Here is a 27,676-nt window from a genome sequence, read left to right as displayed (position 1 = left end):
AACCTCATAAGATTTTTTAGTTCTCTGCCTTCCCTCCATGCAGCAGGCCATCAGTCCTCATTCCCATTGCATTCCTCAAGCTTGACTCCACGTCTGAGTGGAGACAGAGGTGGTAGGAAAGTCACAGTGTAGGTGGGAGGAAAGGAACACTCTTGTTTACAGCAGAAGTCCTGGTGTCTCTATGGAAGTCAGATGATCCTGAGGTTATCATGCCATGAGAACTGTAATGGTTATACTCCCATCCCCTGACCATGAGCTGCTCATGATCTGCTTTCCATTCCAATAACTCAATGGCAAAATGATGAAGCTGAGGACAAACAAGCTCTACCCCAAGATGCAGCTTCCCATGGGACTCCCTCCAGCTGTTACTGCCTTACCTTCATCATCCAGCACATGAAGTTTGGCAAGTGCCTCTTGCCACTTCCCAATTTTGACTCAAAGTCAAAACCTGATGCTGTAAGATGCTCACTAGAGTTCATGAAAATATCTGTTGCAAAACTACCAACTTTTGTGACTGAAATATTTTTTGTGTAACCTTAAATTTCAAGTTGCCAAGTCTGCAAGAAAAAAGAGGTAGTTAAACAGAAGTAACTGCATAGGTTAGAAAAGCTGAAAATGTAAAATTGCCAGAATAGAGAACCAGTCAGGTGCCACTGACGAGAAGCTCCCTGTGAGTTACTTACCATCTAGACTGAGAGGTGAGGGCAGATTTTATGTACTTGCTTGCCACTCTCACTCTTGAATTTATCTCAGGAAAGTAAGTAACCCCACTTACTAATCACACTGGCCTCCCTTTAAACAGCTACTCAAAAATAGAAAAGGAGTATAATACAGAATATAAATTATATTTTGCTGCTTGTAGTTAATTGTGCAAGATGTGAAGAAGTATTGGGAAAAGGGATTTACAGAATTCTATAACACTGGAAAAATTGTATTTTACCTCCGTACAATGATACATCTCATTCTGACTTAGCATACACTGCCTGTATTTTCTGTCTGCTGATCTCTTCAGATGTCACAACCTCTGTTAAACATCTGGTTTAAGGAACAAGATTGGCCTTTAGAGTCTAGTCAAATTTGGCATAGCTTTTGGTCTCATGCTAATCCTCAATGGGAATATTTATTTTCACAAAACCTCTGTATAATCTGGCACGACACACGTTTTCTGTTCGAGGTGACTCATTACATGCACAATAGACATGTTGCATGTTTGCACTTGTAAGAGTGACTGAAGCAGTCTGTCAGAGCCTGCTGCTGCAGTGACTCTCCATCTTGGATGCTTCAGAGCTGTCACTTGTAGGACACCTGGAACTCAGTTGGGAGCAGCGCTGCCAAGGTCTGCAGCCTGCTGTCAGCCCTACTGTCCCCTGGAAATTCAGTCTGTTCAGGACAGGTCTCCCAAAACTAGGCAAATAAAAGCACTTTCTTTGGATTCCTGCAACTGAATGCACATCAGCAGCTGTTGAGTGAAGAGAATTCATTGAAGTGGTAAATACAGTTGCAAACTATGAAAGGAGTAAAGGTCTGAAGAAATGCCTACTCTTAATTTAAGTGTGCTTCTACTTCATTTGCTGTCATTGACTCAGTTGCAGTCTTAAGATAGAGCATTTGAGTAAAGATGCTTATTAGATGTCTTAATCCAATTACTTTTGTTTTTTAGAAAGGGGTTTTTGCAAAATATGCCCACTGATACCTCCTGGGGCTCTCTGCTAGAGGCAGAGAGGCACTGTTGAGATGCGTGAGGATTCAGCCACGTTTTGGTGATTTGTGTCAGGTCTCCAGGCGCCGGACAGCTGGAAGCCCTGTGCTTCTGTCTACATTGCTTTTGTTTCAGGACTGATAAGTGTAGGCATGAAGACACAGGAAAGTTGAATTGTGCTTCACACGGGCAGTTTCTAGGGACAAAAGGCAACTTAGCAAAAATCAATGCACGCACTTAGCAGCCCTACTGGACAAAGATATGTGGTTTTAGTTTTTCCTCCATCCTATTTTGGCTGGGTTCAGCCCTGAAACTTTTCCTGGGCTCAGACACAGCTGAAATCCAGTAGGGACAGAAAAATAAAACAGCAGAAGTGACATCTGCCCACTGTAGTGGTCTGGGAGCTTCTGCAGCTAGGCAAAGGCAACAGTTAGCCCGCAACCTCCTGCTTCTCGTCTAAGTTGCTCCCAGTGTTCTGAGAACACCTGCAAACATTCCCAGGAGGAAAACTGGTCCAATTCAAATGTTAGAGAATCAGGACATTCCTGATAACCATGTTTGCAATTCACAGCAAATGCTGAGCTGTTGCTTGGAGAAGAATCTCTGAACAAATATTTCTTGGGCCACACATGTTCCCACCTCTTGTCTTGCTTTTGAGTTCACACCTTCAGAGTAGAAAGAGTAAAGGGAATTTCCTCCATAAGTTGGTTTTTTGTTCCTAGTCTCTAATGACACTCTAGCCTTTGTTTTTTCACTGCAGCTTAGTTATTTTCCATTGTATTTACTGTTAGCTGGTTACGAATATCCAATCTATCTAACCATACCTTGCAATTAGGCAGGTGGTTGGAGCTGGGGCTGCAGGAGCCAAGCTTGGGAATCACCCTCTGCCTCATCTCCCTTTCTCACAGCTGGCAAAAAGCTCAGTGATGTTGCAGTGAGAATTGAAGCTCCTGAAGGAGTGTTCAAATCCACATGTAAAGAAAGCATGGTAGAAGCGTCAATGGAAGACACAGAGTGAAAAGGGAAAGACAACAGACTCATCTTCTCCCTAAGATGAGACAGATTCATCTTCTCATTTTCTTCTAAGACAACTTTTCCTAAATTGTTCTCCTAAGACAACAGACTCACCCTTTCCCTATGCTACATGTGGAGAACATAGTGTAAGGAGTACCCAGATGCCTGAGTAAGAGGGAAAAGAGTAAAGGGAAACACCGATACGGTATTGAAATTCTGTTTTGAATGAAACAGAAACACTGGATTAAAGGAACAAAAAACCCCCCAGATTAAAATCATCTGTTTTCTTTCTTTTTCCTCTAGATTTTTATTGCAACTCCTAAAATCTTGATATTTATAGTCCTTTGCAGACTCTATATCGGTCAGGGAACAATATACGTGCCTTTAAAATTTGTTAAACATTAATGCACTTACATAGGAAATGATAACTCCTTTCAGTACAATGGCCAACTGTTTGACCTATTGAAGTTCATAATCAGCCTCACTTCATAACCAACCTATAAGGCTTTATAGAAAGTGGAAATGAGTGGAAATCTTTTTGATCTTTCTGTAGAGTGAGAAAATGCACTCTTTTGAAATCTCTCTTTGTACTTTCTGAGTCAAGCGTCTGACAGTGCTCAAGCCGTTTAGCCATTGTTTTTGCAAGGGGCTGGAATAATGGAAACTGAAATTAAAAGACAGCTTTTTCTCCCCCCATAAAGGCCATTTTTGGGAATGCCTGAACATTCCTTTTTAACCAAGACTGGCATGAGGGCTCAGTAGAACTCCCTTACAGATATCTGTTATATTGCTTTCGCTAATGCAGTGGCCATGGGTAAGCTATTACCAGTTCATCTATAATTACTCCTGTCTGCTTTTGGATGCCATACAGTTGGGAAATCTAGTGTCTGATATTCACTTACAAGCATTTTCCATAGAAGTTTAAATCTTAACACATGGGCTAGATCTAGATGTTTTTCATCATAATTAAAAAATAAAAAAAAACCACATCAACAAAATATTACACATAAATACCCAAATTCTGTTATTATATCTTTGGGAGATGTTTAAATCCAATAAAATAATTTTATCAACTGTTAGTGTAATTCTTGTACATCACAATTAACTGGCTTTAAGATGGTATAATGGCAGTAGCTCCTTCTAACTCTTTGTTAGTGTAAGCTGATATATCTGATGAAATCTTTTTATATACCCTTTTTTATGCAAAATTAGAACATAAGAAGCATCTTCTCAAACTGGACCAGTGATACATGTAGCCCACTACTCTGTTCCCAACTGTGGCAGTAAGAGATACTGTTTATGGGGAGCACAGAGTTCTGGCAGCTTTCTGCAGTTCATTTCACTTATACCCAAGATAACCCAATTTATATGTTCCTTTAGTATCTGTGGTTTTCCCTGAATTTGTCTAATCGTTTTTTGAAGCTGCTGTAACTGTGTGTCTTCACAACCTCTAGTGGCACAAAGGAGTTCACTACTCAAATTATGTCAGTCATGTCTCAAATTATATAAATTATATAAATCACTCTCTGACCTGTTCTATGCAAATCTCCCTGAGTACATGCTATTTCTAGTACTGTAAGACTTGGAGCAGTTCTGTGTTTATGTTGCTCACTGCTTCCCTAATTTTGTAATTCTCAGTTTTATTCCCTCTCATTTTTCTCCTGTCCAAAAGGACAAGTCTCCACCTTTTTCTCTTTTGAAGGCAACATTCCAACCTTTAGTCCCTTTATTCTACTCTCTCTTCTGCAAGAGACCAGAAGTGTATATGGAACACAGGATTATGGATGCGCTAAGCAAATTGACACCCATCGTTTTCTTCTCAGTATCGTTCCTGATGTTCCCCAACACTGAAGCCTATCTGCCCACCCAGTTTAGTGGGGGCCTTCTGGATCTCCCAGCATGGGAGATCACTAGATCTCCTCATTTCTCATCACCAGCATCACATTTAACAAACTAAGAGAGATTAGTATCATCTACAGACTCCAATGTTTCACAGTTCAGTCTCTTCTGCAGATGACTGATGAAATCTTTGCTAAAACCAGTTAAAGCACACATCTGAGAGGACCTGTTGCTGTTGTCTCCGTTTTGAAATATGACCATCAGGTACTATTCTTTTCTTCCTAACAAAGAACAGTTTATCAAAATAGTCTTGAGAATCCAAATATATTACAGTCACTAAGGCTTGCTTTACCATGCTTATCCTTGTGCTCAGTTACTGTATTCTTTAAGGTGCACTACTGCCTTGCTAAGCAGGAAAGTCAAATAAACTGGCCCACAGTTCACAGGGTCTCCTCTTGAGCCTCTTTTCCACATGGAAGCTTGGTTGGCACCAGCCCACTGGTGCAGTGGCAGTTTGTAATGTTGAGTTACACACTTTGACCAGCAGTTCTGCAGTTTCATACTTGAGTTCCTTCAGAAGTTACAGATGAATGCCCCCACTCCTGTTCACCTAGTAACGCCTGCCTTACCTATTTTATCTACTTCCTTTATGTTTACCTGAAGTTAATCTGACTCAAGGAATAACTTGGATCTGGGACCTTCTCAAACACCTTCAGCAGTAAAGACCTATGCAGAGAAGTCACTAAGTGTCTCTGCTATGGCCTTATCATCCCTGAGGGCTCCTTATAAGCCCTTGGCATCACAGGTACTGCTATTTCCCTTGATGACTTCTTGTTTTTCTTTAAACATCTTTTTACTGTCAGCTTGATTGTCTTCTGCAAAATTTTCTCATTCATTTTTAGCAATCCTAGTTGCCATTTACTCTTAATCTGTTTCTTTTGGGCTTTCCTGTTCGTTTCAGCAGTTTTTTAAATACCAACCCTTTTGCCTACAATAGCCTCCTTAGCTTTTTTTATGAGCTATGCAGGGTTTTTATTGAACCGTCTTACTTTCTTTTTGATATGTGACACATAGTTTACCAGGATTTTTAATACAGTGTTTTTGAAAAGCCTCCAGGTTCCTTTAGGCTTCTTGCCTTTTTGACTGCTTTTTTAGGCTTTTATTATTTTTGTGATTTTTATGTATTTCCCCTTCTTGAAATTGGATATCTGTGTGATGTATTTGTTTGGCTTACTCCATCCCACTACACTACAGTAATAAGTTCAGTTTTACTGTGAAATTCTTGCAGAGCAGTTCTCCCAACAGTACCTCTTAAAGCAGGTCCTGTGCAGCACTAAACACAGAAACTAAACCCAGAGCAGCATCCTGTCTTATGTGTCCAAGGGTTTACTGCTGTAAGAAAAAGTCAGTTGCTGCGTCCAAAACTTTTACCTCCTTATCACATCTGGATGAGGCATTGTGCCTGTCAGTATGCTGGTAGTTGGAATTGGCCAATATTGCTATCTGACCTAGGTTTGCAGCTCCTCTAATTTCACTAAGTATTTAATTATTGATGTCTTTAGCAGGGGAATCCTAAATACAAACCAAGTCCTACTTTTCTGTTATTTCCACCCACAAGGATTTCCTAATGTGCCCCTCTGCCCCAAGTATTTTTTTTTCTGTAACCCTTTGTTGTAGTTTTCACATACTGTGCCATTGCCCTGGCTGTGATTTTCTATCACTCCTGTAAAGCAGACAGACTAGTATAGTAACTCTGTATGCCACTGATTATCCTCCTTTAACAAGCATGAGATGCCTGTTATATCAGGGTTGTCATTCATTACCAAGTAGTGTAGTTCCATAATCCTGTTATGTAGATCTTATAGCATTGCTGTAGAAGCATTTAACAACTTTTGACCATTCATTTGCTCCCTTGCCTTCTCAGGAATGTATTGAGCATTAGCCGTTTCTCACTCACAAGTTCGTTCAGTCTGAACCAGGTGCTCCATGGCTGTCAGTCTTCTCCTGTTTCTAGTTTAACTATTTCTCTGTGAACTTTTTAATTCTTAGTAGTAACAGCCTTGGTCCATTTTGTAAGGAACAAGTCTGGTCCATTCCTCCTATGCAGGTCTCTCTTGTTCCACGGATTTGGCAAGGACTTCAGTCTCTCACACAGCTGCCTTGAGTTAATCCCTAGGACATCTCTGTTCTGCTCTCTCGCCAGTGGTATAATATAGATTTTGTCCACTGGTCCCTCCCTTGTACCAGACTACTAAGACTTCTACCAGATAATAATCAACTAGAGATTTGAGTTTATCAGAGATTTGATCCCTTGTTCCAAGCTGATTATCCACCTTCCCTCTGACTGACTACCCCTAAATACTTATTAGATCAACATCAAGGTTTTGTGGGAGTTTTTTTGATGGTGGCCATGTGAGGGGAGCCATAGCAGAAACTGGACTGCTCCACCACATTCTGACAGGCCTTGTGGACCTGTTTCTCTCCAGCTCAGCCTGTCTTTCGTCTAGAGAACAAATCAGGACTTCTGCTAGGGCCAGGGGCTGCATATGCAAAACCTGCCTCTGGGATCAGCAATAACACAACTGGCACTCTCTTTGCAACAAACCAAGAGGTCTCTGCTCTGATGCTTATCTTCTGCCTGCATCCTGAGCTTGCAATTTGTTAGCTCTTGAAAGTTTGTGTTAGTATAACTTCTTGTGTGAGAGATGATAGGCATTACTTTTCCCTTTCCCTGCTCTACCCATATTAAACTTAGTAGCAACAAGGAAGATCTGGCCTCACTGAGATGTACCTGGGAGTCATGAGGAGAAGGCAGGCTGACCTAAACCTTTCTATACAGGCTGATGCAATCTCCTTCATTTAAGGATCCACCATGACAGCTCATATGCCCTTCAGACATCTGCAGGAAGCCACCAGCAAACATCCAAACGTGAACCCACCACCAGAAACCCCACTGATCACACAAGCCAAAATCTCAAAAAGCTTATGTACCTTCCAGAGGCCTGCCCTTGCTTGTCTTTCTCTTTTGATTCTTACCTTCCCAAAACAGAAATGGTTTGGAAAATGTCCTGTTTGCTCTCCAGTTTTTGCCGTACACAAAACTTCAGGAGGGAACTGGATCATATATCTTTTGTAGTATTGTCAGAATCTGCAGCAGAATGGATATGAGTACCAAAAAAGGGTGCTTCAAAATTTCACATTGCTTCATATACCAAGGTTAACTGTGGAAATTTCTAGGAAGAAGAGTTGCCCTCAGAGGGGAGGTATTTGGGGGAGGTATTTGTAATGGCAAGAGATTTAAAAGTAAAACGCCTATGGTATTAATGATCATTATGCATGGACAGGAAGGCACCTTTCATTCTTTCAGTGGTGTGATCAAGTCTGGTATGGTACTAAAGGTTTAATTTTCTTTTTTTCTCTGGTCATGGTAATAGTGGAGAGCAGCTCCAAGGATGGCAAAAGACAGGAAATGAAAAGTGTTACCATAAAACACTTGAACGGTATGAAGCTAAATTCTGCTTGCAGATACACGAGTACAGTTTTCTTTTACACACGTGTTTGAGTGTAGTTTCAAATGCATGTTTTCATTTAAGTTTATTCTTTCAAAACACAGCCTTACAAGATCTTTCCAGCATACATGAATCCTGCAAGTCTTGATATTGTTCCATAGGCATCTAAATCGTGGGCATAAAGCTTAATTGCGTGAACTGTTAGCAGTAAATAGGCCCGTAATCTTTTGAGTTTGCTACCAGAGGCAGGCAGGGTACCCTGTTTGCTTGATAGAACTTGAACTCGTGTCAGTCTGAAACTTGATACCTACTTTATGATCTAATGTTTTATTTAATGAAAATTGCTTATCCTGGCCTCAAATCGGGAGGCCTGGAGACACACCATCTATAATGCAGCTGTCTCCTTTGAGAACACACGCAGGATCACTCTCGAGGAGAAAAGGTAACGCAGAAAGAACCGTGTATTGCAGAATACACCATCTAAGGAATCTTTCTGCTGTGCCTTTTGCAGTCGGATATGTCTGTCACGTATTGGCCTCATAAGCCACCAACGTGCCTGTAGCAAATGTGGATAGAGCCTTCCCAAATCTTTGTTCGCGAAGCCTCGCCATGATGATGCTTATCCTGGGCTACATTGACTATCGACCAACCATGCAGTGGGATAGTTTTGTTGGTTTGCTAATTCCTGTTCTTTAGTACATTTGTCCTGACATTTTTTTAAGTGAAATATGCATGTTTTCTTTTTTTCTTAAACTCTGTTTATACATGTTTAATCAACATCAGGGATCTTTTTGAACTGGTGGATGGAGGTTAGATAACTTTCCCATGAGCAAGAAGCATGGGATCCTCCTTTCATATATGCATTCTACAAAATATCTGACATTTGGGAAATCAGTGAAAGGTCTTCCTCAGAATCTGTTTCAGATAAAAAATGTAAAATATATTAAAAATGTATTAAAATATATTAAAAAAGCAGGGTATATTGTTTGACGGTACATGCCACATCACATTTTCATTTGTAAATGTTGAGAATATTATAAAGAATATTTAAAACATAAAATAAACTCAAATGGAGACTTTATTTAAATCAAACAAAATATGCACATTGACCAAAAATTATTTTTTTACTCCTTCTTATTCTTTTGCAGAACATTTCTACTTCAGCCAGATGTGAATCCATTGTTTGATTCATAAGTAACCTATAGAAATTGTATTTATTTGTAATCTAAAGGACTACAGTGTTGTTAAGCCCATCCCATGCTAACAATTTGCACTCCCTGTATTTTGCTCTAGCCCTGAAAGCAAAATTCCTCCAAAACCTTTTCAAATCAATCATACAGGAGAAAAAGAATACTTGACTGGAAGGTAGTCAAAAGGACACATTCACCTTTTATTTCCATATTCAGCTTAATCTTTTTAAACTTCCCTGGATTGATATATGTTATCTCCAGCAAAATAAGTGCAGGTAAGCAGCATTCACAAGATACTGTGCCTTCTCGCTACAGCCTGAGCTTAAATGTGTGCAGATACTTCTACAAGCTTATATAAAAAACCTTTACAGTCTCAGCTGGTGTGACAGGAGAACAATTCAACAGCATTGGGCAAAGCTCAAGAATTCGTGTAATCAATCAAAATGAATACTAAGGTTGTAGTTTAAACAAACTTATGACCGAAGTAAATATGCTGGATTAACTCTTTGTAATGTAGATTCAGCTCTTCTGTTTGAAATTACACTGTAATGCCTTTTGCATTACCTATGTATTCTGTTGATTTATGGGCTTGTTACACTCTAAGAAAACAAATCTTATGGCAGTTTGCTAATAAACTGAGAAGGTATTTCACTGGTATTTTAGGAATTTATTTTGAGGCAACATTTTTAAGAGGGCATTTGGCCATCTGCATATCACAAATTTGATTGAGAGATGGAGGAAAAAAGCAGGAGAAGTCACAGTAAGCAATCAAGAACCACTTTATTGCAGAAGCTCAAACAAGACTTAAAATTTAACTCTAGAAAATTTAACTGTAGTGAAGAAATAGAAAGGAAACTTGTTGGAGATGAGTAGTGCAAAGTTAACTTTGGTCACAGTAGTCAATTCTGGGATAAGAACCCTTTGGATGTACTTAACGTCCATTTAAAAAATTGCCATACCTTTTTTCTTGAACAGCATTTTTTCCCCTTCCTGTCTTCCTACGAAATCCTGAAAGTATATTTTACTTTATTTAGAAAATAAGCACCTGCAGTTAAGCAATTTTCTGACTTATCTGTAACCTCTCCACTCATTCTAGTCAATAGTGTCTGCATAGCACAGTACGTTCTCATGTATCATTGATCTTTTTGTTTGGCTTTCACATATCAATTACACTTCGTTACAGAAATGAAATGCACTGTCAGGATTGGTTTCAGACATATGTGCTATCCATTTGGTTAGACCTTCAGGCTTTGACTTCTAGCAGTCAGACAGTGCAACTACTGCACAAAAATATTCTTGATGCTTTCAGCCAAGTTTTGCAATTTCTGCTTACTGTGAGCATGAGTTTAAAGAAAGAGCAGCGAGTGGATGATAGTTTTGCTCTGTGACTGGGTAGCTCACACAGGCATCCAAGAGGGATAATCCAGGTCATCCTTTAGCGCTTAAATTATACTCTAGAGATTGTAAATGTTTCTCATGACATATGTCTGAGGCTTTACAAATTTCTCAAATGGTGCTTGTTTCTATTTTCTGTACTTTTGTCACATGGGAGCAAGTAACATTGACCCATTTTCCTTTTGTCTGCTTTGGTAAGTACCAAACTATTAGTGGAATCCTTTGAGTCTGACCTGGAGAGACCAGGAATGTGGGAATGGGCAGGCTGTCATCACGAACAGTATCTGCTGAGGCAGACTGAGCCTGTTCTCAGCATTTTCTTACTGACACTTAAGAGAATGAATGTCCCTTATTTACCTCAGTTTGTACATAATTTCCATGTACTTTTCGATGTGAACTGGACTGTTGAAGTATACGTAAGTGCTACCATTACACTGATCTGGGAAAGGATGACAAGTTTTAAAATATCTTACAATTAGATATTAAATTTGGAAGCATGTAGAAAGAAGATCTTGAAGGATAGATGCCTGTATTTTAGGCACGGAGAACAGCTCTAGACAGTGAATAAGCTGCAAGCCCAAGCAAGTAAAACATTTGTTGAGTATTTTTTCTCCCACAGGCTAAAATTATTTTTCTGTGAAAAGATTGTATTAGTCCATCAGATTCCTTTCTGTCTACTGCTATCATAGATGGTCAACAAAGAAAAGCACTTTGAGTTTTTTGTGGGTTTGGTTTTGGGTTTTTTTCAGTATGGATCATGGTTTTCAATGAAATTCTGTGTCTAACTATTGCTTATCTTATTAGCAAAACTAATTTTTGCAAATACAGTATTATTGGTTAAATAGATACTGTAAACCCTTATTAACTTTTTTAAAAGCAGGTTTATTCGTCCCTAAAGTTGTTGGAAAAGCATATAAAAATATAGAAGTATAGGTGTAAGAGCAAAAAGAAAGTTGTGCTCGCTATTCTCCCCAGCACACATGTTGTTTCACTCCATTCATGGTATAGCAACCTATATAATCTTCTGTCCAGTCAAATAAAGACCTGGATATTCTGTATTATTTTCTTCTGATCTAAATAATCCTTTTTCCCTATAAACCATCCTTTGGCTGTTTCTCAGTTTCTAGATCCCCTACTTCTCTCTTTCTTTGATGACCTTTCTGTTATCCACTCCCAAGCATGCAACATCTTCTCATTTTCCATTTCACCACTGGTTTTGTGGTGTTTTGTTAAAGCATTTGTTAAATGCTTTCCATAAGGGACTTCCTTTCTTGATAGCCTGGAAGAGGAATGAGAGAAGCTGGTTCTGTGAGATGAGCTCTCCCTCCTGTAATGCAGGATGGTATGGTCTTCACAGCTGTCAGGGCTTGTCTGTGTTAAGATGTAAACCCCTTGGGCAGGAGCTGTTTGCTGTTTGCATGTGGTTCTTTGTACGGTACCAAGAGCATTGCTAGGACTTCCAGGGTTATGGCAGAGGTGGCATCATGCAGAAGGGCAGTGACGGCTTTTTTCCAGTGGGCAGGGACTCCAACAGCAAAGGGCCCAAAGGCACCACATTATGCTATGGGTGTTGGACCCACATATGTTCATTATTCCAGTATTTAATAAGGGTATGCATTGGCATGCAGATTTATGGGAAAAATGTTTTTTCCACAGGAAACTCTTCAGTTCAAATATGACTGTTCTGCTACTGCAGAATTTCCCTTACCACTGTGAGACTAACTCCCTTTCCATCACAGAGCACACTCCTCCATGTGCTTGGCACAGATGTGCAGTGTAACACCATCTTGCACCCTTTTCACAGCTTTTATTTTATTCCATTTTTATTTGCTAGGGACTTTACACCATAGGTCTGTTCCCCCACCATCAGTGTGCCTGGCAGACAGGATAGGCTACGTTGCATGAGCCCAATCTTGTCCTTCTTCAACCTCTCCTCATAGAGCAAGACTGCAGGTTACAGAAGGGATGGGCTCCCCCTGTGTGACGGGGAAGTTTCTGTTGCTGTCCCCTGCAGCTTCTCATCCCTAGTCCCTGCCTTCAGAGAAGAAGCAGAGGTAATGTGCAGACTGAGGACAGATCCATTTGTTTTTCTTGTTGTTACAATGCCTCACAAACCAAACTGCAGAGTTTCACTCTGCTAACTCATACCTGGTGCTGCCAGCAAGGTCTTGACTGCACTGCATGGCCACAGGCACGTGCAACTGCTTAGGACTGCCTGAGCCACAGCTCCCTGTACAGGTCCTCCCTCTCCTTCTCAGCTGGCTTCTTTCTTTCAAACAGTTGCAGAGTTGGTTTTGCTAAATGACATAAGGTTATAATAAATCAAGTGAGAAGATTTGTGTTGTGCTTCCTACTGTATGGGAGAGGTCCATATGGTTTAATTACTTCCTCTGTGCGTCAGATATATGTATATAAAATCTCTGAAGCCATGTAACTGCCAAGATCCTATGGTGTGGTTTGAAACATCCATGCAGTGAACTCTCAAATGCTGTAGATGTGCTATGAAATATAAATGTAAAATAGAAGTCAGTTTATCCAGTTAAACAACAGTATTAAAATTAGAGAAATCAATGGAGAGATCCAGTTTTCAGCAGAATGGAGAAGGGGGAAAGGACCAGAAAATTTTCTCAAGGCTGAATAGAGTTTTATCATCAAAGGAGATGGGAGAAAAATATTATACCCCCCAGGGAAACAGCAGAGCACCCTGAGGACAAGAACCATGTCAAAGAAAGCCACCTGGTGAATTGTAAAGCCATTTGAAAAGTGTCATCACAAAATATACCTGCTGGTACAGCTTTGGCCACCAGACAAAATTCTGCTTAAAAAAATGAACTGTTCCTGTGCTTTCAGGCAAAAATGCAGAGGAGGGTAAGTAGACCATGTAGACCTGTAAATCTAAGATCATGGGTGGGTCCATGCACAGAGTCAATGTCTCAGCAGGGAGCTGCTCACCCCTGCATCTGTAGAGCTATTTTCTCAGGGCCTGGCAGGCATGTAGTGACATATTTTCAATCCGGCACAATGACTCGAGCATCTCTTGAGAAGGGGAATGGTATGTATTGAAGTGGTGATGTTAAAGGTGCAGGGCACCTCCATGGGATCAAGCATGTCCAGGGACCGATCTGCAATGGTAACCTTAGTTAAGTGCACTGGAGAACAGGCTTGCTTGTCCTGCCCCAAGCTGCCATCCTTCTGTGTCATGTCTCTAAAGCTGCCTGAGCTATTCCAGATGCATGGGAAGTGGAGAATAAGTTTGTTGGAGTTACTGGATCCGTTACTACCATCAAGACAAGGAAGATGAGAAAGCACCCATGGGAAGAATCAAGGTGTCCTCGGGCTACTCCTGAAAGTGACCCTGACACTGCCCCAAAGTGCCAACACTGACAACTTAGCAGGACCCTTCAGCCCATGCCCCACTGTGGTATGTGGTGTGCAGAACAAGAAACATGCAGAGGGGTAGGGGTCCTCCCCCTTAGGGGACAAGACCCCTCCTAACCCCTGCATCTCCCTCCTCAGCATATCCAGTCCTCGCTGGAGGGACACATGACCCTGTTACCACAGGAGTATTCCCCTGTCTAGTAAAGTGCATGTATAGCCATCAAAGATGCTCACTGCTGTCACAGTAGTAGTTTTATTAAGCGATGTTTTCTACTAGCTGATTGTATCAGTCATATATACATTTAATCAGCAAAAATACTCTACATATGTTCTGCCTTTCAGCATGTGCTGCATGACAGTTTGTCCCCTCATGTTTACCAAAACTAAATAAACACTAAATACCATTCTCAATAAGTACACTTTTTAAAAAAAGATTATTTTTAGCTGCTTCAACAGCCCCTGGTATAAATATACACATGGTATTGTCTGCTGAGTCTGTGCCTTGGTGCATTTACACAGCTGCAGTATGGGCTGCTGTTTACTCTCCCCCTCACAGGCATTGTGTTCTGCCTTTTCCGTGTAAGGATTTTCCTTCTCTATCTGTACTTAGTCCTAGACAGAGAACTGTTCCGATTTATGTATGTCGTGTAACTTAAGTGACTTCAAATGTGTTTTGCATAGTGTAAAGCAGAACACCAACTGGCTGAATAAACCCTCCCGCAATGAGTCATAATTGTAAAGCTAAATGTGTTCCTGCCTCTGTGTTCTAAATCAACAGGAGTCCTTTTCATTTTTGTGGGATAACCATAATTCTCTGTCATGTATTTACAGTCACTGGAATACTTGCAGCGACTTGTGAATGCTTTACTTCAAGAAGAGATTTTTCACACTGAGGTTTTTCAAATCCTGAATCTCTAAACCAAATTCTGTTGAAGATCTTCAGAAGTGTATGCAGTTAGAGGCTGCATAGCTGTTATCCATACCCGGTGGAGTACAATTTTGTTTTCAATTCAGTTAAAAGCATTCCCATAATGAAATTCAATACCTAGTATTAGTTTATAATTGTTCATCTATTCCTGCAACATGTTTATTCAAACATCTACCACAGTTTTCAGAAAGATTATTCAGCGTTTTTTGTCTCTATTCTTGTCATGAGTTGAAATACAGGTCAAATTTAAGCTTATCCTCAAAATTCCCTCAGTACGAAAGCAAGTCATTCCTAGGTTCCTGTAACCTCTTTCAGTTAACCTGCATCTTTAAGCAAGTACATGATACCTTTTACGCCTGTGTTACAAATGAGTCGCTTAAGCTGCAGGCACATATAAAAGTTGTGGGAGCTATCCCACCCCAGCTGTGTGTTTGCCAAACAGACCGCACCAATTGCCAACAGACACAATTTGGTTGAAGCCCTGCAGAAAGGACATTTTTAGTTTGATCATTTGTTTTTGCGGCTGCTGCTTGTCTGATTAGCTTTCAGAATTGAAATTTGGCAAGAAGTAAGCTTTGGCTTTTAAGAGCTAACTAAGCATCTAAGAATTCACGAGAGGCTTGAAGTGTGTTTTGTAAGGAAGCAGAAGCATCACAGGCAAATTATATTGTATTTGACCGGGGGAAGACCCAGGTGTTTTAAATCAAAGCTGCAGGAGTAACGAAGACATTCCAAAGGGTCCAGGAGGGAAATGCTTAAGCTTCCAGCTTAGCCTTCTGTGAGAACCTTTCAGTTTCATGTAATGGAAATAGGAAATATCCATCTTTGCTTAAATTTAACTGTCAGGGGAGAATTGAGATAAAACCATCTACAGATATTAATCTACTGCTCTCTAAAGTAAAATAGCATTGAGACTTCCTTCTTAGAAGTGCCTCCTTCCATGGACGCAAAGCTTTTGGCGTAATCACAGAATAAGCGGAAGTTTCCTTGAGTTGGTTAGCATGGGCTGGAAGGAGGAGAGGGTGGTAGTCAAAAAGAAAAATTACAGGAGTATATATAGTGATGTGTAAACAAAACAAAAGGCAAGTCTTTCAAACAAAACACTAATATTTAGATACTAAAGTGTCATGAGGTAAACTGAGACAAAGCAAAGAAAACCTCAGCTACCAACTGCTATTAAGAACTAGTGATTGGGGGGAAAAAAATTTCATTTTGTCTTATAAAAAGTATTTTTTTCCTGGAGGGGGGAAATGTTGCTCAACTTGTAAACGCTCCAGGATGCAGAAGCATTGGCCAGCTGATGACTGATGAATTTCATTTACTTCCTATCGACCTTCTGAATATTTGGGCAGATGAAATTGCTGAGAATAAATTCTAATGGGGGTTGTGAAACAATCCCCTGCTTTGTTCAGCACCCTGAAACTTAGTCCAGTTTGGTCTATGGCCAGTGCATGTGCCTTTGTATGATGCCATGGTGCTTGTAATGCTCCGTTGGTTTTTACCAGCTTGACAGTTGTGCTCCTCTGGATTCTCTTACAGCCAGAGTCAGATGTGTCCCTGAAATGATGTAATCTCCTCTGTTGCTGTCAGTGTGATATGTGTTTTTCTGTTTTGTAGCTGATGGATGGGGCCTCTGGTGGTCTAGTGGTTAGGGTGCAGGACTCTCACTGCTGCGACCCAGGTTCGATTCCCAGCCCCCCGGGCAGATGGAGCTCGTCAGCCTTGTAAGGCAATCCATCTAAGAGAAGGTCACTCTAAACAAACCTACGTCCTGGGGACCTCACTGCCACTGTCCAAGTTTGCTTGGCCCCGGCAGATGAACCTCAGGATTAAAGGGTGGGCTCAGTTCAGCGCAAGCTGTGTCTCACCTAAAAAATCCACTGCGCAGGCTCGAAGGGTTAATGACCTTTCCCAAATCTTCGCTCTCGAAGACTGGCCATTATGCCAGGGAGCTCTGTAGCTGATGGATATGGAGCCAGAGTAATATGGACTGCAAATTTGCTTTCTGTTATGTGCAACTCTGTGTGTGCTGTTGCCACTTCAGAATGATGTTACTTTTATCTGTATAATACAAGATCATTTTCTGTGTTCTGCCCCTCTCCTTTTGGTTGGAGTATTACGTGTCTCAACTAGATGCCTAGGGATAACTCCCTTGCACTTTTTCCTCCAAGGTTTTAAACTGAATCTTTAGGATGCAAAATCGGTGTCTCTTCATCTTCAAAGTGGTTAAGCTGGGGGTTACCTGAGCTTTTGTTAGGGCTCTTTTAATGGAGAACTCTGAACAAAATTCCTTCCTTGGGTGAAAACTAAACAAATATAGAAATTAGAAATTTGAACAGTACATTTGTTTAAGCTTCTCAAGGGGAATTTACCCCATCTTACTCCTTCAGTTTGACTGAGTATCTTTCAATTAAGGTAGTAGTCCCCATCTATTCTTCAACTGCTCTCCAGATCTTCCTCAAAAGAGGCAGCAGTCAGCAGCACCCTGGTAGTGCTGGACTTGATCTTGGATAGAAGCACAAATTCACTTACAGAATCCTGACCTGCTTGTCAGTCATCAGTCATGTGTAGTATATCTCTTGTGCAATCCAGAATCACGTACAAAAAAGTATAAAATTACAACTATTCCAACTGTTATTCTCTTTATGCATTATTCTGTACTGAAACCTCAGCCATCTGCATCCCCATTTGACTATGAAGTACCTCTTTCACCAATTGCACATCTTTCTTTGTTTATTTGTTTTCAAAAACTTGGCCCCTTCTTGTGCTGGCACTCTGAGTTCCCATCTTCCTGTGCCACCAGGGCCCATCCTTCCTCTCTGACTTTCATTACCAACCATTTTATGGCAGTGAAAAGAAAACTTGCTTCTTGTTTCTTAGACACCTCCATCTGGCAACCTACACTGACCTCTTCATCCAGCAGCTCTCTCCCTGGATGTACTCCAGGCTGCTCCCTGCATGTGGCAAGGGTATGCCTCAGACACAGCCACATGGGATGCTCCATCTTCACTGAGCCTGGTCCTGCAAAAGAGCTGTGAGAGGTTGGGCACAGTCAGAAGTAAACGTGGGACCTTCCCACATTCCATCCAACTGAAAGTAAAAAGCTTTGCCGAGTGTATGCAGCTTTACAAAGGTCTGTAACTTGCCCAAGTTTCAGATGAAGGTCAAAAGTTGCATGCTGACACAAAATTCTTTTCCTTAAAGGAGCATGGGGAGGGAAAGAGTCTTTCAAAGAGAGAGGTCCCCAGGAGACTCAGAGACCAAGACAGACCTACACCATGACCCAGCACCGACTGACAGTGTGGGCAGTGTGAGAGGCTTAAAGAGTGCCTGAGCTCTTCAGGTTTCTGTATGTACCCTTGTGTCACAAAACTCAACAGGAGCATTTCTCACCTGAAACTAGTAACTGATGGCATGCATCAGCTTGATGATTGCTTTCTGGAAGCCATGCTATAGGAAAGAGACTGATCAAGTAGACCAACAGGTGACAATTTATGGGGTTTGGAGTTCAGGATTATCATATATTTAATTCCACACACTGCAGCTTCTTATTCAGATACCACCATTTCAATACATTCTTTCCACATTAGATTTGAAATTTAAAGGGAATAAATAGTGGAATTCATGTTCCGGATTGTATATTGCAGTTTTGTGCATTTTTTTTTCTGGAGAGAAGGGATGTGAATCATATGCTTAGGGAACAAATGAGTGATCCAAATAGGTGCTGCAGTTAAAAACTATATGTGAAGAAAAAAAAAACAAACTCACTTCTTTTCAATGTTTTGTCTTTTTACACCTTTAGCCAGATGTCATGCAAGTACTTTGGTACTGCTTTTGTGAACATTTTCTTGAAGTTTTACAGGAAGCTAAGACATGGAAAGACTATAAATATATGTGCATTTCCCAGATGAACTGCGTTTGCCAACCAGTGCATAGGAACAAAGAGAGTTAAAAGTCAAAACAGAGAAATTCCTCTGAGCATTTCGATTATGAGAAGATTTGTAGGGCTTTACTTTAATAACTATAAAATACTTCGAACTTGTTTCTTAATGTCAGCATTATTTATTTTTCAGAGCAAAGTTCAGAAAATTTTGAATGATTGTATATAATTTTTTTACATGTCATGGCTCCTTCAAATACACATACATATACTTTTTTTCAGAAGTGATAGATTGCCAAGTTATCTGACCTCTCAAGAGAGGAAGTTGGGAGGACAGTTTAGTAACATTTTCTTTCATTCCCAATGTGGAATAAGATCAAAAAATATGTATTTTAAATTCTGCTAATAGCCTTATCTTTTCTAAACCATAAGGTACTGGCAAAATAACAGCACAAGTAAACATGGCTCTTGATGCACCACATTAAAAAATGGCTTTTGTTTATGAAAACTTTTTTTGTTGTAGAAACTTGTGGGAATAATGTTGTATTAATGGTAGGATGTTGACCTTTTCCAGCTATGGAAGATAGTCTCAGAACAGGATCCAGGAAAAACAAACATGGAAACTACTTAACTCCTTAGTTGTGTGCCCGAAACTTTGTGAGGAAGCGTTATTTAAACTTAGTCTATTGTACTTACAGATTGTGTCATTACATTAAAGTGCCACACACACACACAGCCATTTTCACTAAGCACAAAGTTATCAAGAGCTTAAGGGAACAAATAACTTCTGTGAGGAAGAATATTGCTTTAATTTCATGTAATATATGTAAAAATATGCAGTTGTCTGCTATTGTCTGTGTTTTGTCTACATTTATTTATAGTCTCCTAGGTCAAAAGTAGGGCAGATTTTCTCCAGATTTTAGGGTACACTGTGTAGTGCTGCTGAACAAGAAGTTATACTGAGAAAAAGAGTGAAAACAAACAAGTTTTCCTGTTACTTTGGACTTGAGCTCATGTTCCTCTTGTAAGCTAAAACTGTCCCCTGGGATTTTTTAAGTCCAAAGCCCCAAGACTCAGGTGAATTCTGTAGAACTCATGTATGTGTCCTTTACTGTACAGTCCCTCTTCCCCTCTACTGAATTCACTCCTCAACTGAAAAGTAACCACAAAACTTAAGGGCTACTGACATCCACTCAGGATCTTGAAATGAGGCTTGTGAGGTGTATAGGTGATTGCTGGTAGTTTCCCTATGATCTGGAGAGAAACCAGTGAAGGCTCATAGTGGGGAAAGAAGAGAAATACTCTCTGATCTGTCTGTACACTGTGTCTTCCTCTTTTTTTGGACCAGTTGTAGGCAGATGTCCTGTAGGTAGCTTCTCTTACATTCCCATTTCTTTGTCCACGTGTTTTAACCAAAGCCTCTCTGATGACAGTAGATATAGGAAAAAGTATCTGTCACATCTTACTGGACAATTGCTGACTATCAGCATTAGCTTCAAGACGAAAATGGAGCTATACCAGTTCGTATCAGCTTGGCATCTCACCCATCGTCTTCACTAGATCTCATTCTCCATTCTTGTCAGTCAGATTGTATTTGTCATTATGAACAAGAAGAAAAAAGCAGAGTTTATTAACATCAAGTAGTTTTAACATTTTCAATAAACTGTGTAAGTCAAGAATACAGTGAAAAGTGGTCATTAGTACAGTGTACCACTTCACCTTTACAGTGATGTATACCTAGCACACAAACAAAATCAGAAATGTTCATTTCAAAGTAGTGGCATTTTTTTTCCCAAGGAGATTAGATTTCTGTATTGTCTTTAGAGAGCCATTCTGGGGCTCTTAGGCCTGTTCAGACACAAGGTACTTCAATTCACATATTATTTGTCAGTAGAGAACCTCAGTATCAGCTTTGCATAACATGGGGGTATGTGAGGAGTTACTACCAAAAAACCAGAAGCAAGAAGTGTTTCCTTCTTATGGAGACTGTATCAATGTGTCCCTGCTCCTAGATGGATTAGCAGCCAGTTCGTGAAGCAGCAGCTGATCCTACAGCTCGCAGATCACCCTACTGCAGTGAATCAGCACTGATTTCAGCCCAGCTGTATGTACTTCTGGTAGTTCAGTCGTTACTGCACAGGTATCTGGGTTGTGCCCATAGTCCGTGCATGAGCAGAAATGAGACACAGGAGGTGCTGCAATCTCCAGGCAGGCTATCCTGCTTGTAGCCTTGGGCTCTCAGGAAACGTTGCTTCCCTTCTTGGCTTAGCCATGGACTCATAATCTGTTGCAAGTCATGTAAGGTCAATCTTCTAAGAGCTCAGTTCTCCCTAGTTACCGAAGTAAAACAGATTTCTGGAGTGTTTGACAACGAGTTACATCCATTATGTGCTGAATTTTGGTCATCATACTTATTTAGTGAGAAGTAAGTAAGTGGAAGTTGAAGGCACCTTAGGGAACTTGAAGCAAGGGTTTGGTACTGACTATTTTTGCAAACCAGGTTCTTGTCTTTTGAATAATACCACTGTGGTTGAGGTTCTCAACCTTAGTAAAGAAAATAACAGCAATTCCCTCCTACAACCCTCTTGTTTATTTGCAGCGCAAACTCTCTAAACTGTTACTCAATGTGCATATAAGTGCCTCTCACACAGAGACCTTGATCTCTTTGAGGCTTTGTAGATAGCACAATTAATAAGCACTAACTACATTTAATAGGACTTTTTTCCTTGTTTATGTCCCAGTAAACTGCAAGGTATGCCATTTCTGGTACTGTTGCCAACACAGACAGATCTAACTTCCTCCTAAAGACCTCCAATGGTGGAGATTCCACAGTCCACCAGCAAGCTTGTCAACATATCTGAAGTTCCTGTGCTGGTATCTCTGCTGTTATACCCCATTTGGTCTTTGCTATTGCAGTTTATGGAGAGCAGATTCATTCATTTATTACTTGTAGGTAAAGTTTATTGTATTACTGATAATTCTTTATTGTTTTCCTCTTGGCTCTTGAAATGCAGTGTCCAGAACTGAACTTAAAATGTCTGACCACAACCATATCAATACTGAGAAAAGCATAAGGATTATTTTATGTGTTTTATGCCTGTCTACAGTGTTCAAAAACTCAGAGGTGAGAAAAGTCATTAGAGGGGTCATTGGGTGTTGGACTAGATGACCTTTAAGAGGTCTCTTCCAACTCAAACTATTCTATAATTCTATGATTCTTTGAGACAATTGTCATTGCACTCTTGGATTATGTTGTTGCTGTGGCCTCTCTTCAGATTTGAATTTGATTTTGGTTGTGTATGTATCCAAATACTGTAGTTCAATATTTAGTGCAACTTTTATTTCCAAGTAACTCCTGTTAGTGGGAGCTATACCTAAAAAGTATAAGTCTGACGAGGTAGAAAATTATTCCACGGACTATCTCTGCAACAAATCCTGTAGGGATTGTTGGTCACTATGTCAATTTTTTTCCCATCACCAGAAAGTTTCTTCTGTTCCTAGTCAGAACCTCACCATCTAGGAAGCTCTGAATATTTCTAGGAAAAGTGTTAGAAACTTCAGTCTCTTGTTGGTAAAAGGTAGAGAGCATGAGAAGAATGTGACATTCACCAGGAGTTGTGGAAATCTCTGTATGCCCCTCTGGGTTTTAATATCATTTCCCTTATCAAAGTTTATAGGGAATGATTGCACAACAGCACATCTTGTTTTCATAACTGGGTAGTAAATCAGAGTGAGGAGGTATAAGTGGCAGCCTGCAATTGCACGGCACTGTGTGGACACAAAATAGCTTCTGCATGTGCAGTGTGATACCTCCTTGGCTCCCTAAGCTTTCAGAAAGTGAGAAAAGCCTGTTTAGGACTGCCTTTTCAAAGCCAGTCAAAACAAAGTAAAAATAACAGGAATCTTAAGCAACCCTTGCCAACTGGCCAAAATGACTGGGCATGCTTTGCTTAGGTCAAAATTTTGCTGGAACATATCAGTGAGTGAGAAGTTCATTTGCTATGTAACTATGCCAATAAATAGCCAAAACATAACACTTGGAAAACTCAGTAGATGGACAGCTCTCCCATTTGTCAGCAGCTACTTTTCCAGTGCACTGGGAACTGTGGGTGGTGTTGGGGAGCTTGTGGGAAGGTTTTGGGAGGAGGGGTTGATTGGAATAGTTTTAGTATGATGAGGACTGTCTTATAGCTAATCAGTTCTTTGAGTGGAATTTTATCTCTACTGGGAGGTGAGCTCATTCGCTTTTATCGACCTCAAATCCATGTTTAGAAAAAAATCAAAGTAGGATGCATTCCTCTTCTTGATGGCTTATTCTTGCAAAACACAACTGTTTCTTACCACCCAGTGTCTCCTGAAAATGAGCTGTGTTTTGATTTCAGTCTGGTTTGTACTTTCTTCTGCTGAAACAAAAAACACAAGCCCTCAGATTAGCTCTTTGTATTTCTGGACAGTTTTCAGTGACGGATTTTAGAGCATCTCACAGCCCATAAAATTTTTATCAATGTACTCCAGCCACCTTCTTCTTGTTGTTTTCTTTCTTACTCTTCTTTAAGACCCAGTTATAAAGTAGAAGTAAGGCAGGAAGTTTTATTCACTCTAAGATTCATTGAAACCCAGCTGGCCATCCATACTACCAGATACGGAATTTCCAAAATCTCTACATTGCTTTTCTACCCTGCTTTCACTGCCTATTTGTTTTGCTTTTTCTCTCTGCTATTCCATGCCAACCCCACCCTTCTCTTTTAACTGGTGCTTTTCTCTCCAGGAATGTGCACCTGATGAACCTGAAGATTCTCTTCTTGCCAAGTGGCTATTTGGTAAAGAGACTTCAGGAGGGTGTGGGAGTAGACAGTGAAGGAGACAGAAGGAGGAAGGTTGTAGATGTGATTTGTATAGGAACTGGCAGCAGATGGCTGGGACTAAGGCCAGGAGAGAAGAGGAGCAGTGGGGACAGGAGGGAACAGTGATCTGGGTTGTAGAGAAAAGCAGTCTCAATGCAGTGGGGCTCAGGTTGCACAAGAGGAAGGTAACTTAAGGCCGTTCCGTGTCAGTGTTTATGTGGTGGACATGATCCTCGATAAGCTGTCATGGAACAGGTTGTCATGTTTGTGTTCCTCTCCCTGTTTGAATAAAGATGCTGGAAATGGAGGGAATTGGGGTATTGTCAGTATAATGTTTTGTTTGTCTGAGGGCCAGGTTAGCCTGTGAGATATAACAGTGCCCGGCTCCCTCACTGCGGGCAGCCAGTGTGCTGTTCAAAAAGGCAGCTCAGTGCTATCTCAGCCACTCTCCCCACAGGCACCGAGCACCCATCCCTCTCCCAGTGGTGGCAGAAAGGGATGAAGGGGCCTTTCCTGCCACGTTACTTCCGGGGACAAGGTGAAGGAGTTGGGGCAAAGGGGCATGAGGATTGTTTAATCACATCTTGAGTTTGGCCAGTCAGCAGCAAATGGCCTTTGCTTCTTATGTACTTGTTTAAAAGAACATTTCTGCTAAGCCGAGTCTGGTTCCTGAGTCAACCTTTGGAAGATTTTCAACAAACCACTTAAAAATTCAGGGAGGACATAGCTAAATAAATCTTATTTTAGTAAATAAACTGAATCATAATTTTCTAAAGCCATTCTATGAATGATTTTGTAAAGCTTCCTGGGTGACAGAGGAAGGTGGTGTGCATTGGGATCCAGCGCTCTCTTCCTTGGTTTTCCCAGGCCACAGGAAAGCTGCCGGCACTGGATGAGCTGAGGATGGAACTGCATGCTTTTGTGAAATGGAAAAAGTGACTCATCCATCCTCCTCCTTAAATACTGCCCAGGAAGGACAACACAGGCGGGATTTCTGTGCCTATCCTTTGCTATAGAGACTTTTCTGTCCTAGAAGTTGGCTGGAGGAAAAGGAGGGAGTAGATTAGAAGACGAATCCTGGTCTCCCCTGCTCAGAAGGCATCTGTATAGCTAGGGGTGAGCCCTACAATTTGCCCCGTGGAAAGACTGTCTATCCTACCAACTCCATGAAAGGAAAATTCGTTACAGAAGTACTCAAAGACTTCTCCCTTCTGAGTTGGTCACCTATAGCTCTCCCAGCTGTCACACTGGAGAGCCTGCTCCAGCCTAGTCCCATATTTTGAGATCAGACATAAAAGTGATATGGAGAAGGATTTCTTTAGAGGATAACTGAATAGGAGATGTTGTATTTTGGTTGTGTTTCAGATAGAACTAATACATCCTGGAAGCACCAATAAAAGGAGGAAATCAAAAAATAATGGTAGTGTCACTCTGTAGGATACACTGTAGATTTTATTCCAGTGGTTTGAATTTAATATTCTTTTTTTTTAGCAAGGCAATTGTCAGTATGAGGCTCAAACTTGCAATTAAATTGTAGTTTGTAGAAAAAATGTTAAACCTCTTGAACTTACACACATTAAGATAATAATCCAGTCTAGTCTAAAAGAACATAATGAAGGAATTCAGCGAATGGGAATTACATAAACTCTACCATTGGTGTTGAAGGACATGATCTATAAATTAGGAGATTGAGAGTAAACAGGAAATTCCACAGAACAATTTCAGGATAAAGAAACTATAGCAGCAGATGGAAAGATGTTTCTGTTTCTCTTCTGAGATTTTAGAAGGTGGTTTTGATACAATCTACTTCTTTTTAAATCAAATAACCACTCCATCGCCATGGTTTTGTTGTGAATTCCAGCTGTGCATTAGCAGAGCAATGCTAGTGCCAGCTAGAACATAATGCTGCACAACTCTTGTCAAAAGTTCCTGTTCCCATATACAGGTCACATCTTTTTTACCCTCTGCTTTTAATGACATTGTCGACTTTGTGGGCATGATATGCCTGAAAAAGCACCCTAAATGTGTTAACATCTGGACAAACATGTTTGAATATGTTTGGGTTTTCCTTAGGGCTAAAGCAAGATAACAGATAAAGGATAACTAGATCATGCAATGAAAAATAATTGAAGCCTTAATTTTTAATGTATCTTATATAATGTAAAGTAGATGGCAGTCCATTTTCTGTTTATTTTATTGGTACGGATCAGGCTGCAATTTAACTCCTGGTAGCAATTAGTCACAAAAAGACTTATTCAGTCTTTTTATTTCACCAACATTTCAATCTCACAGCAAAATTCAACCTGCTTTCTACAAGGATATCCCCAGAGGTATATTAACATTCCTAAAAAATAAAAACAAGGCCTTTCAATATTAAAAATATGGACAGAAATGTTCATGTCCACAAGTTATTATTATTTTCATAGTAACTACTTTGTAAAACAACAAAAAGCTCAAACCCCTCCCCCCTCCAAAAAAAAAAAAAAGACAACCAGAAGAGAGACCAATTAGCAAATACTTTGAATGCTTGAGATAAGGAATCATAATGGCTAGTAGGAAAGAAGAAACCTCACGTTTAAGATAGTTCCTCAGCAAGCTGAATAATAATGTCCAAACATGCTTCCTTTTGGCACATGGTGTTATACACGGACAAAGAAACAGGAAAGGATTTTTTTTTTAGTTCCCTGTGTCAGAAGCATACACTGATGGAGAACTCAGCCATAAAAGTACATTATTCTTATTAAAGAAAAAAAAAAACAGCTTTGGTTTTGTGCAAAGTGCTGTATTACAGTTGGAGCAATGTAACTCTGGAAAGGATGCTTTGATGGATCAGGTTCTGGTTTTCATCTATACAATGTCTTGGCTCATTATTACTGATGTGCTCTACAAATGCCAGTGGTGAATAAGCCAACTCATTTGATAAAGCAACACATCTCTTTGCTATGCAGAGCATGCATTTACAAGGCTGCTGTAGACATGGCAATAGAGAAGAAGCTGCTCCGTGCAGCGACACTGGGTTTCTCAGTTGATCTTTTTTCTAAATACAGAAAGCTACCCATATCAGATTTCTCTTCCTGGAGGTGGAACTCCATGGTGTGGAGCTCAGTAGGCACAAAATAAGAATGATGAGGAGCAAATGTGAAAGAACTGTGGTTCCTCTCCTCCACAGAAAGGGACACCTGCATGCTAGGCATGAAGACCTTTCCATGTGTGTGTGTGTGCCTGTTGGTGTGTGTGTGTGCAAGACTCATGCTTTTACTGAGTAAATCACTCTCACAGTTACTGTGAAGAAATTTCATGCAAATAATTTTACTGAAGTTTTCTTTGCAATATGAAATAATGCAAAATATAAACATGGAATGCTTTAATGAACAGTTCCAAATTAGTGTGATGGACTGAGTTACAGATATTCTACTGTCATCACGATTAACACAGAAATTTAGTCCTACTCTGAAAAGAGGGCTTTACTCACTAAGGCAAATGCAAATAATGAGAAAAATACACAGTTTTCCCACTGCAAAATATGTAGAAACATACTTGAAGAAAGGAGGTGTTACCCACTGATGCAGCTGTAAAAGGTTTGCCAGTGTTAAGAAGGAAAGCTATGATGGAGCTGAGAATTAAACTTCTCAGGTCTCCAGAGTATTAATCCAGTACCTAAGCTATGAAATAATGGTAGTGTTCTTAATTGTTCTTTGCTGTCTCCATGTGACTGTTTGGTTCCAGCTGTTTCCGAGTGGTGTCTAATTTGAAGTATACTGTAGGTTTTCTTGCAGCCAGCCCCGTAGTGCTCTCCTACAAGATGTATTCCTCTGTCTTCAAGGGCTTCATGCTCTTCCAGTAGATTAGGGGGCAGAGGAAGGGGAAGAAGGAAGCAAAGAAGATGTGTGTCTCATCCTGATACATAGTAAGAAAATGGGTAGGTAAGCATCTGGATCCAGGAGCTGGGCAACTGTGTTGGGTCCTTCTCTTTAAGTGTAGCCTAAACTGAAAAGGAGGA

General features: G+C 40.4%; 1 protein-coding gene across 3 annotated transcripts in view; it reads left to right on the top strand.

Annotated features, from left to right (window-relative positions):
- The window catches only part of COL4A2 (collagen type IV alpha 2 chain), a 145,771-nt gene that overhangs the window by 43,045 nt on the left and 75,050 nt on the right, over nt 1–27,676 (top strand). The window lies entirely within an intron of this gene.

Source organism: Lepidothrix coronata, unplaced genomic scaffold, assembly GCF_001604755.1.
Source record: "Lepidothrix coronata isolate B3197 unplaced genomic scaffold, Lepidothrix_coronata-1.0 Scaffold60, whole genome shotgun sequence".
Taxonomy (NCBI): domain Eukaryota; kingdom Metazoa; phylum Chordata; class Aves; order Passeriformes; family Pipridae; genus Lepidothrix; species Lepidothrix coronata.
This window is presented reverse-complemented; position numbering and strand designations above follow the sequence as displayed.